This window comes from Triticum dicoccoides, chromosome 4A, assembly GCF_002162155.2.
Source record: "Triticum dicoccoides isolate Atlit2015 ecotype Zavitan chromosome 4A, WEW_v2.0, whole genome shotgun sequence".
Taxonomy (NCBI): domain Eukaryota; kingdom Viridiplantae; phylum Streptophyta; class Magnoliopsida; order Poales; family Poaceae; genus Triticum; species Triticum dicoccoides.
In genome coordinates, this window is record NC_041386.1 from 551,428,043 (window position 1) to 551,440,600 (window position 12,558).

Genomic DNA, 12,558 nt, shown 5'->3' on the forward strand with positions numbered 1-12,558 from the left:
TGTGCCAGCCTTCTAACAGGCTTTGAGGTAAGTATTTAAAATATAGGGAAAATATTACCGCATAGACAGTAGCCCCTGATGCTCTGTTTGGTGTTCACGAAGAAAAGCCGAACAGAGGATCAATTAATATCTGCAGGAGTCTAATATAAGTATGTTTATATGCGTATGCAGGCTTCGTTGCTGACCTCTGCCGCACTGACTGCGGAGGTCGCCGCACTGAAGCAGGACCTCGAGGGGTCCGAGAAAGAGCCCGACCTTGCCAAGAGGCAGCTCGAGGAGAACAAATGTAAGTAATACCTTGTCTATAGATATATATGTATACAAAAAAGGTGCGATTGCAAAATGACAGGATCATCACGAATTTGCCAAGGGCCACGACCAAAGTGGCGACCCTGAAGCAAGCGTTGTCCGAGGCCGAAAACAAAGCGGCCCGGGAGCGCGCCGAGTGAGAAAAGCAAGAGGCACGGGTGGGCGAGGTGCAGCAAGAGCTCCAGGCTCTCGTGACGAAGCACGAGGCTTTGGAGCTTGACTCGAAGACGCGAGAGTCTGAGCTTGCCGCTGCCCTTGAGGGCGCAAAGAATGCCAAGGCGGAAACCCACAAGGCCCTCCAGGAGATTGAGGCGATGAGAAAGATAGCAGTGGGTAAGGCATTCAATATGCAAAGCAAGCATGTGAAAGTAAATTACTTGTTACTTACCCGAGTCCGGAGCTCTCCAGGAGCATTCGCAGATTTCCCTGCAACGTGTCAGATGCCGCAAGGTTTTACCAGGCCGAGGAGGGAAGCTCGACGGAGAAGCTGTTCTGGTCTTAGTATACTGGGACCGAACACCCGATGCCTGTGAGCGACCAGCTGAAGCAACTGGTCGAGCTGCACAAGGCGGCCAAACAGGCCATGAAGGGCTTTATAGTCCGGATGTGGCCTGGCGAAGCCCTTCCCAACAGCTAGTTCAGCCTGGTGAGGCGGCTTGTGGATGCCTGCCCTCGGCTGGAAGTCATCAAGCGGTCCGTCTGCGTCGAAGGTGCACGCCGGGCTTTTGCCCGTGCAAAGGTGCACTGGGCCAAGATGGACGCCGAGAAGCTGGTGAAGGAGGGGCCGCCGCAGGGCAAGGAGCATCGCCACCCCGAGATATACTATGGGGGTGTCCTGAAGGGTGCCCATCTTGTAGCGGACAAGTGTGCAAAAGATGTAATATTTGAATGAACTTGCTCGTGTGATCCTGTATTATGAAAACTTGTTCATATGCGCTATGCAACGCTTGTTTGAATTTAAAATATTACCTTCTGTTCGGCTGTTTATATTATCTGAGAGATGGCTAGTCGTCGGCTTCTGCCCCCATGCCATGAGTGTTGGGGTGTTCGGGATAAACCTGAGCACTCTTGTTCCCATATTTGGGTCCTTCGAGGGAGGTGCTCAACACAACGAACAAGGCAATCGGACTATAATGCTTTATCACTCTCACTTAGCCATAGAATTCTATAATTTTAAATTTTGGCGAAGCCCCTAGTATTCGGAAGGCCGAATTCGGGGCGCTATACACGCCTTAAGCCGGACAAAGCCGACTCCTCGCTCTAAGCGGCATAAGTTTTTAGGGACTCGAAACCTCTCGAACAGCGACCAGTCTCTCGCCTTATCATGACAGTCAGTTTTAGCTTTCTCTACTGAGGTGCTTAGCCCAGCAGAACCGGGGCACAATCGCAGTAGTTCTCCCAGTGCTACCTTAGCCGATATAGCGGAACGTAAGGTACCAAAACATGGGAGCCGGGCAAACCCAACTATTGACCCAAGACATGATTCGGAGTTGATGCATATAATGCTATAAGTTCGGGGTGCCGCACTGTCTAAAGTGTTCGGACTTCTCATGCTGTATTATGGGGTATGCTTAAGCCCCTAGCATATTGGTCGTACTAGAGTGTACGAGTGCCGGATGTCATGAGTGAACATATGTATATAAAAAAAGAAGAATAGAGAATGCAATAATAGTCTAGTGCTATGCATTGTTTATTCAAAAAGGTGCGCTAAAGCACAATGATACAAGTAGTTCGATAAGCAAAAAGTAGGACTACTTGACATGTCCCCTCCAAGGGCAAGCTGAGGACTGATATTAAAGCAAGTATTTCACTCGTTGTCGTAATCCACCTGGGAGTTCCGTGGTGCGACGTAGCTTTCTGCCCCCTTGGTTGCTGCATCACGTGTTCGGCCATCATACGGCCGGACAGGATTTCCAGAGATTGAAGTCCTGAAAGAGAGAAAAATAACAAAGCGGGAAGCCCCTAGTGCGGTTAAGCCGCGTCTTGGGGCGTGCCGTAGTCTTGCCCCCCTCCCCACCTATGCCCATGGTATTTTCAATGCGTAGTTATGTACGCGTGGCACAGATTTCGCCGTTTGGCCGGTACTGGGGTGGGGGCCGCATTGCTATGCGAGCTCAGAATGTGCCAGGCGGTCTTGTTGCCGATTACTCTGAGCGCGCTTGAAGGTGTCCGGGTCTTGAATCGCCGAACTGGTGGAGTGCCTTAAGAGGCTGCTTTGCACTTCTGCTGCGAGGGCCGCAGTGTGCTCCTCCGTACGGAGAGAACACTCTGTGTTTTCATTAACTATGATGACCCCCCGAGGTCCTGGCATCTTGAGCTTAAGGTAGGCATAATGCGGTACCGCATTGAATCTCGCAAATGCGGTTCGCCCGAGCAGTGCATGATAGCCACTGCGGAACGAGACTATATCGAAGATTAACTCCTCGTTTCGGAAGTTATCCGGGGATCCGAAGACCACTTCCAGTGTGACTGAGCCTATGCAATGGGCCTCTACACCTGGTATGACGCCTTTGAAGGTCGTTTTGTGGGTTTGATCCTTGAGGGGTCTATACCCATTTTGCGCACTGTGTCCTGATAAAGCAGGTTCATGCTGCTGCCCATCCATAAGGACTCAAGTGAGGTGAAATCCGTCAATGATTGGGTCTAGGACCAGTGCGGCGAATCTGCCATGACGGATACTAGTGGGGTGATCCCTGCGATCGAAGGTGATCGGACAAGAGGACCATGGTTGAACTTTGGGGCGACTGGCTCCAACGCATATACGTCCCTTAGCGCACCCTTCCGCTCCCTCTTGGGGATGTGGGTTGCGTATATCATGTTCACCGTCCGCACTTGTGGGGGGGACCTCTTCTGTCCTTCGGTGTTCGGCTGCCGGGGCTCCTCCCCGTCATCGCTATGTGACCCCTTATCTTTGTTTTCGGCATTTAACTTGTCGGCCTGCTTGAACACCCAACAATCCCTATTGGTGTGATTGGATGGCTTGTCGGGGGTGCCGTGTATTTGACACGAGCGGTCGAGTATACGGTCCAAACTGGACGGGCCCGGAGTGCTTCTTTTGAATGGCTTTTTCCGCTGACCGGGTTTAGAGCCTTTGAATCCGACATTGACTGCCGTGTCCTCGACATTGTCGCTGTTAATGCGGCGCTTGTGTTTGTTGCGACGTGACCTGCCATTGCCATCCTTGGTATCCGAAGTACCATGGTTCTTTGATATGTTATTGCTGCGAGCCAGCCAGCTGTCTTCTCCCTCGCAAAAGCGGGTCATGAGTGTCGTGAGGGCTGCCATAGATTTCGGCTTTTCCTGGACAAGGTGCCGAGCGAGCCACTCGTCACGGATGTTGTGCTTAAAAGCTACTAGGGCCTCTACATCCGGACATTCGACGATTTGATTCTTCTTTGTTAGGAACCGTGTCCAGAATTGCCTGGTCGATTCCTCTGGCTGCTGGATTATGTGGATCAAGTCATCGGCGTCTGGTGGTCGCACATAAGTGCCCTGGAAGTTGTCGAGGAATGCGGCTTCCAGGTCTTCTCAACAGCCAATGGACTCTGCTGGCAAGCTGTTGAGCCAATGCCGAGCTGGTCCTTTGAGCTTGAGTGGGAGGTATTTGATGGCCTGTAGATCATCACCGCAGGCCATGTGGATGTGCAGGAGGAAATCCTCGATCCATACTGAAGGATCTGTCGTGCCGTCGTATGATTCTATATTTACGGGTTTGAAACCCTCTGGGATTTGATGATCCATTACTTCGTCTGTGAAGCATAGGGGGTGTGCGGCGCCTCTGTACTGGGCTATATCGCGACGCAGCTCAAATGAGTCTTGCCTACTGTGTTTGGCCCGGCCGGACTTACTTTTACTGTATCTGGCGTGACGATTATCGTCTCGCATAGTGGCGCGCCCTCGTGATTCGTAGATCGATCTTATATGTTTTGCTTTATCCTCCAATACGTCTTGCAAGTCTAGCATGTTTCCCCGTGCCTTGTCATTTTTATTTGAGTGGCGTCGGAGTGCGGGCTGAGCTTTTGGCTGAAATGCCTCTCTATCGCGGCCACGAGGTGGCCGGTCAGCCGCATCATATGCTGGAGATGTAGGTTTGAGTGCTACCTCCTCCAGTCGGGGTAGCAGCCTACACGTTGGGTAACTCTTGGAGGGACGTTCGAGTTTATATTCCTTGGCCGCAAGGACTTCAGTCCATCTGTCAGCTAGCAAATCTTGATCAGCTTGAAGCTGCTGTTGCTTTTTCTTAAGGCTATTTGCCGTGGCTATAAGTCGGCGCTTGAAGCGCTCTTGTTCGACGGGATCCTCAGGCACGACGAATTCATCATCATCGAGGCTTGCCTCATCTTCGGAGGGAGGCATGTAATTATCATCCTCCGCCTCTCCATCTGCCGCTCTCTCTGGAGGGCTGGCTTCTCCATCCTCCTGCCCTAGATCTTGCTGGAGGGGATTGCTGTCGTCTTCGGCACTGTCCGGAGTGCTATTGTCTCCTGTGCCGGGGTCACCGCTTTTGCTTTGGCGAGACTTAGAGCGGCGCCGCTGACGCCGGCGCTTGGGTTGCTTCTTGGAGGGGTCATCCTCCGCTGTCACGTCGCCATTGCCTTCTTTGGGTGTGTCCACCATGTATATATCATATGATGAGGTGGCTGTCCAGTGCCCTGTGGGCAGTGGTTCCTCTTCTCCTCCCACATCGTCGTCCATACCGTCGATGTCTTCGGAGTCGAAGTCGAGCATGTCGGTTAAGTCGTCGACAGTGGCTACTAAGTGGGTGGTGGGTGGGCGGCGAATTTCTTCGTCATCCGCATCCCAATCCTGCTGAACATAGTTCGGCCAGGACTCTCCTGACAAGGAGAGGGACCTTAATGAGTTCAATATGTCACCGAAGGGCGAGTGCTGAAAAATATCCCCGGAGGTAAACTCCATGATCGGTGCCCAATCAGATTCGATAGGCACGGGCGCAGGCGGTGCGGAGTCCGTGGCCGGGGAGGAATCCGGTAATTCGGAGTCACGGCTCCTGTGAAGGGTAAGGTCGATACTTGGCTCGATCGCCGATGAGAGTGCGGCCTCCGTGGCGAGGTCTATCCACCCGCCCATGGAAGGCGCGGCGGGGTCCGAATTGAGGGTCGGAGTGGTTGCCTGCGCGGTCTCCCGGACACTGTCTGATGGCAGAGCTAAATCATGCTCATCGTGGCCATGTGGCGCACTTGGCAGGGGCTCGAATCCGTTGAAGATCAAGTCTCCACGGATATCGACCGTATAGTTTAAGCTTCCAAACCTGACCTGATGGCCAGGGGCGTAACTCTCGATCTACTCCAGATGGCCAAGCAAGTTGTCCCACAGTGCGAAGCCGCCGAATACAAAGATCTGTCAGGGGAGAAAAGTCTCACCCTGGACAACATCGCCATCGATGATCGAAGGAGCCATCAAGCCTAACGGCGACGACACAGAGGAACTCTCAATGAAAGCACCAATGGTGGTGTCAAAACCAGCGGATCTCGGGTAGGGGGTCCCGAACTGTGCGTCTAAGGCGGATGGTAACAGGAGGAAGGGGACACGATGTTTTACCCAGGTTCGGGCCCTCTTGATGGAGGTAAAACTCTACGTCCTGCTTGATTATTCTTGATAATATGTGTAGTACAAGAGTTGATCTACCACGAGACCGGAGAGGCTAAACCCTAGAAGCTAGCCTGTGGTATGATTGTATGTTGTCCTACGGACTAAAACCCTCCAGTTTATATAGACACCGGAGGGGGCTAGGGTTACACAAGGTCGGTTACAAAGGAGGAGATATACATATCCGTATTGCCTAGCTTGCCTTCCACGTCGAGTAGAGTCCCATCCGGACATGGGACGAAGTCTTCAATCTCGTATCTTCATAGTCCAACAGTCCGGACAAAGGATATAGTCTGGCTGTCCGAAGACCCCCTAATCCAGGACTTCCTCACCTCACATGATCATCGCACCATAACAGCAACCGCCAAAACATCCAAACTGTAGACTGTGTCCATAGAGATCCATCAAAGACCAACACCGACCAAATTCCACGAGATCCATCTGAGGCACAACTTCACATGCCCTCCGATGATGCTAGATGCACCATCGTGGCAGGGACTATGTGGGGAGGAACTTATTCCATCTTCAGAGAACCTCCGCCACCTCGCCTCCTTCAGGATGACACAAACCATAATCAAACTAAAAAACACACCTAAACACATTGCATGAATCCTCCCGTGGGCAAGGGCTGAGGTCCACCGGGCCTCCATGGCCCTAAGGAGACAAACCGGCGGCAATGCCGATGGGAGGCAGAGAAACTCTAATCACCTAGGCAAGAGCAGGGACAAAGACCTTCCATGTTGACACTGCATTTATGCACAGAGTTGATATTGTACTTATGCACGGTGCTTCCATCTTTTTCTATGAAAATGATCCGAATCTATTGTCAAAAAGTTCAGAAGAAGTACAAAGCATCTTGAACATAATGAAAAATACATTGAGATTCCAAGACCCCCAAACAACCACTGTGGCCGCTAAAATGAGCCACCGACGCGCCATTGTCGCTACTCCCCTACCGGATCCTGCTTGACCTTATTGATGACAGTCGGGAAGTCTTCATGCACGTGCCCCTAAGGGCTAGCGCCCTGTAGCCGGAATCATCGCCGTTGAATCATTGCATAGATCTGAAGTACCCGACACCAAATCTCGTCACAAGACGAGAAAACCCTAATCTCACCGCCCCAATGGGACGGCAAGAATCTACGTCAGAGCTCCATCGACTACATCCAGATGGACGAACTCGAGGAAGACCGTAGTCCAAAAAACAAACTCGAAGTAGTGTCTCCATCTACCCGAGCACCGCACCCACGAGGACTGAAAATCCTAACCTAAACTACTAACCGGAGCAGAGGCACCGGGATTCCCCTCCCTGCCATCGATCACCAGAGCGGCAGGCAAAGGGGAGGCGAATCTACGGGCTCACCGGCGAAGTTGGAGGGAGGAGTTTACCCTGACCGTCTAGGATTTGGAAAGGAAAAAGAGGAAAGGACCGGATAGCACTGCTTCGTGCTTCCATCTTGACCGCTTGCTTTTGATCGGACGCCTCACAAAGGCCAAGTCGGGCTACTGTAGCCGTGAATTGACTTGGTGAAGTACCCACCGGGCTGGGTGCGTCATTTAATTTGGGATCCTCAAATCTAAGAAGTATATTTTTTTACGTAATAAGAGCAACTCCAATGAGGCGATCCATTTCGTCCGCCGTTGTCCATTTGGATCCGCACGGACAGAAAAGTCAGCTCAACGCGCCGATTCAAATGGACACACGTCCACTTTTTGTCCGCGGGCGACCCATTCCCGGCCCATTTTTGAGCCGGATTTGCGTTGGTGCGGACACGCGACGGGCACGTGCACGCTCGCCTTCTCCTCTCCTCGGGTCCGTTGGTCGGTGGCTCATTAGCCTCCCCACCCCCAGCCAACAGCAACCCTCGCCCGTCTCCTTCGTCGCCGACACCGCCGTCCTTTTTTGCCGGCGACTTGCCAGCTGCCGCCGTCTCCACATCCGCCCAGCAACGCTGCTCACTCCCCCCGTCGCCCCGCCACCGCCGTCTTGCCACCAGGGAGCAAACTATTTCCCACCGCCGCTCCCCCCCAACTGCACATCTGCCCGCGACCAAGAGGCCGCCTTGCCGCCCCGGCCAGATCCTCACCGACACGCTCGTCGGACATCGGCAGGGCAGCTAGCTGGTCCGTGCACGCCACGACTCCCCTCGCCGGCCATCTCCTTCGTCGACGCCCGCAAGCTGTTTGACAGTTTGCCAAGGTACGAAAATGGACTCCACCGATGAGTTTTTTTCCACAATTTCCTTTGCGACTTCGATGATTCATCATCCGACGAGGAGGAGGAGATATTGGGTGCCGTATTGGTCCATCACCACCTCAACAGCCAGGGGCCGTTGTTTCGTGGCTCCATTCCGGGCCACCTTCCGGCGTTGAATCGCAACCGAGAGAGCGGGCATTTCCTTCTTTGGAATGACTACTTTGATACAACAAATCCGTTGTTAAAACATAAAAAATTCCGCCGTAGTTTCCGTATGAGTAGGCATCTTTTCAACCGTATTAGAAAGGGGGTCAGCTATGATGACTATTTCGAGTGCAAAGAGGATGCCGTCGGCAAGATCGGTTTCTCCTCTTATCAAAAATGCACTGCCGCCATCCGAATGCTTGCATACGGAGTGCCCGGTGATCTCATTGACGAGTACGTCCGTATGAGTGAGTCTACATGCATAGAGTCCCTGTATAAGTTCTGCAAGGTTGTTATTGATGTGTTTGGCCCTGAGTACTTGAGAGAGCCGACAGCTGGAGATACATCCCATTTATTGGCAATGAATGCCAGAAGGGGCTTGCTAGGGATGCTTGGCAGTATAGACTGCATGCACTGGGAGTGGAAGAACTGTCCTTCTGCTTGGCAAGGGCAGTATAAGGAACACGTCAGGGGGTGCACTGTCATATTAGAGGCCGTGGCGTCTCAAGATCTCTGGATCTGGCACTCTTTCTTTGGCATGGCTGGATCACACAATGATATCAATAGGCAACAACCCACTGGTGAACTTTACTATCAACGGACACAACTACGACAAAGGATACTACCTGAGTGACGGTATCTATTCTTAGTGGACCACTATTGTTAAGACAATACCCAACCCCGTCGGAGAGAAGAGGAAAAGATTTGCCCACAAGCAAGAGAGTGCCAGGAAGGATGTCGAGCGTGCCTTTGGTGTTTTGCAATCTCGATGGGGCATCGTTCGGTATCCTGCTAATACCTGGAGCACACAGAAACTGTGGGACGTGATGACTGCTTGTGTGACCGTGCACAATATGATCTTAGAAGACGAGCGCCCGGAACATCTGTACGATCAAGGGTTCCAGTTTCAGAGTGAGAATGTTGTGCTTGAGCATGGAGTAGCGACAACATTTGAACAGTTCATTCAATTTCATGAAGACATGCGTGATTGGAAAACTCACGTGCAGCTGCAAAATGATTTGGTTGAGCATATATGGGCTCATGTTGGCAACCAATAGATGTATCTTCTTTTATTTGTTTCCAAAACTATGTGAAACATTTTTATTTGTATCCGACTTGTAAAACTATAATATTTTTATTCGGTAAAACTATGTTATTTGACAATATGTTTGAATGCAAATCAATGTAAATATTGGACGGCCATATATGGATCGGCGCGTTGGACGCGCTACCGACCCAAATCTAAAAAAAAGCAGACACAGGATGGGCGGTCGACCCAAACGGATAAAAAGCGGACGAAATCGCCGTTCATTTGAGTCGGCACGTTGAAATTGCTCTAATGGCCAGCATATATAGCACAACGTATGTAAGTTTTTTTTGAAAGAAAACATCCACTTTATTAATTGGAAATTATAGTTACATCTTCTATAAGAAAAGATGCAATATTCTCCATAGGCTCCTCAAACCAATCTCTAATTACAAAAACTTTCGCTAGCCTAGCAAGTTCATGAGCAACCTTATTAGCTTCCCTATTACAATGTTCAAATCTAGTCAACGGAAAATCGCATGCCATGAAGTAGCAATCCTCGAATACTGCCGCCGCAACTCCCGCCGATTGTCCTCCATTCTTCATTGTGTCGATGACTTCCATATTATCAGAGTTAATAATAAGACGATTGCATCCCACCTTTTGTGCAAGAATTAAACCAAACCTAAGAGCCATCACTTCTGCTGTTAGTACATCAGCACACCAATCGATCTTCCAATTTCTGCCAGCAATGAAGTTTCCTCTGTCATCTCTGAGCACCGCCCCTGCCGTGCCCCTGAGCATATCATGGTCAAAATAAGCGTCAACATTTAGTTTAACAAACCCATAGGAGGTCGGCTCCATCCTTCTTTTCTACTAGTCGCACTAGGGGAGTGGGCATTCACATAGTTTGCAGTTATAGCACGAATCCCCATCGAAATCTGTTTCACTTCTTGAGATTTCCCTTCATGAACCAACATGCGTCTCTCCCACCATAAATACCAGGCGGTTATCGTGATTAATTCACTTGTATTTTGGCAACCTAATATAGATAGTTCTTGGTGTGGCATAAGAAGTAAAAATTCAAGAACCGCCTCCCCCGCACGATCAATAATACAAGCTTTCTTAATTACCAGGTACATCCCCAGCTTTTTCCAAACCTCTTTTGCCTTCTGACATAGAAACAATATGGTATGGAGTGTCCGGCGACAGGAACTTGTTGCGGGTCGATGATCTGCGACGATTGTTCAAGGTTTGGCAGCTGCTAATCTAGACGGGCGAACAATAAAGAATTCATGGTCGTCCTTGCAAAACTTCCTTGTTTCCTTCCACTGCAACTTCTCTTTCATCTCCCCTTGTATGAGTGTACGACGGCTCTGCCACGACGAGCATGCACCGTACAAGTACAACCATGACCTCACGAGTTTAACCAACACATGTTAGGACGCGTATCGTTCTTTCGATATCGCCAGCGCCCATAACCGGGTAGTTCCTCCGTCACAGTCCTCCGCGGCTCCCCTCCGCCGATGATGTAACGCCCTCGATGCGGCTATATCTCCTACGTGTCAAAGCACGACTTAGAGGCATAACCGCATTGAAAGCAATGTCGCAAGTAATGTAATCTTCACAACAACCCATTTAAATAGATAATAAGGGGAAAGGTACATAGTTGGCTTACACTCGCCATGTCACACAAAGTACATAAATAGCATAACAATCATCCAATACACTCATGGTCCGACTACGGTACCAAAATAAAAGATCAACCCCAACATGCGACATGGTCCCGATCGCCCCAACTAGGCACCACTACTGATCATCAGGGAAAGACACATAGTAACGGCGGGAGTATTCGTCGAACTCCCACTTGAGCTCAAGCGCATCATCTGGAACGGATTCATCGGGCCCTGCATCTGGTTTGGAAGTAATCTGTGAGTCACAGGGACTCAGCAATCTCGCACCCTCGCGATCAAGACTATTTAAGCTTATAGGTAAGGCAAGGTAATATGTGGAGCTGCAGCAAGCGACTAGCATATATGGTGGCTAACCTGTTCGCAAACGAGAGCGAGAAGAGAAGGCAAAGGACGAACGAATAACTATAGAACAACCTACGGCAAACATTACTCCAACACCATGTTCACTTCCCGGACTCCACCGAGAAGAGACCATCACGGTAACACAGGCAGTTGATTCATTTTAATTAAGTTAAAGTTCAGGTTATCTACAACCGGACATTAACAAATTCCCATCTGCCCATAACCGCGGGCACGTTTTGAAAGTTCAAATCCCTGCAGGGGAGTCCCAACTTAGCCCATGACATGCTCTCACGGTCAACAAAGGATATACCTTCTCCCGAGACATTCCGATCAGACTCGGTATCCCGGTTCTACAAGACAACTTCGACAAGTCAAAACCAATCCAGCAACACCGCCCGAATGAGCCGACAAATCCCGATAGGAGCTGCACATATCTCGTTCTCAGGGCACACTCAGATTGTCCAAACTTCCGGTAGGCCAGCCCAGAGTTGCCCCTGGTGGCCACCGGCGGCTGACGAGGTGGACCAACACTCAGAGGAGCACTGGCCCGGGGGGGTTTAAATAAGATGACCCTTGGGCTCCGGAAACCCAAGGGAAAAAGAGGCTAGGTGGCAAATGGTAAAACCAAGGTTGGGCATTGCTGGAAGAGTTTTATTCAAGGCAATTTGTCAAGGGGTTCCCATTATTACCCAACCGCGTAAGGAACACAAAAATCCGGGAACATAACACCGATATGAAGGAAACTAGGGCGGCAAGAGTGGAACAAAACACTAGGCAAAAAGGCCGAGCCTTCCACCCTTTACCAAGTATATAGATGCATTAAGATAACAAGATAATATAATGATATCCCAACAAGATAATGAAGTTCCAACAAGGAACAGTCTCCAATCTTCACCTGCAACTAGCAACGCTATAAGAGGGGCTGAGCAAAGCGGTAACATAGCCAATCAATGGTTTGCTAGGACAAGGTGGGTTAGAGGTTTGACATGGAAATTTGGGAAGACATGATAAGCAAGTGGTAGGCATCGTAGCATATGCATAGCAAAAGAGCGAGCATCTAGCAAGCAAAGATAGAAGTGATTTCGAGGGTATGATCATCTTGCCTGCAAAGTTATCAGAGTTGACTGGATCCTTGAAAGCAAACTCAACGGGCTCCTCGTTAGCGAACTCGTCTCCTG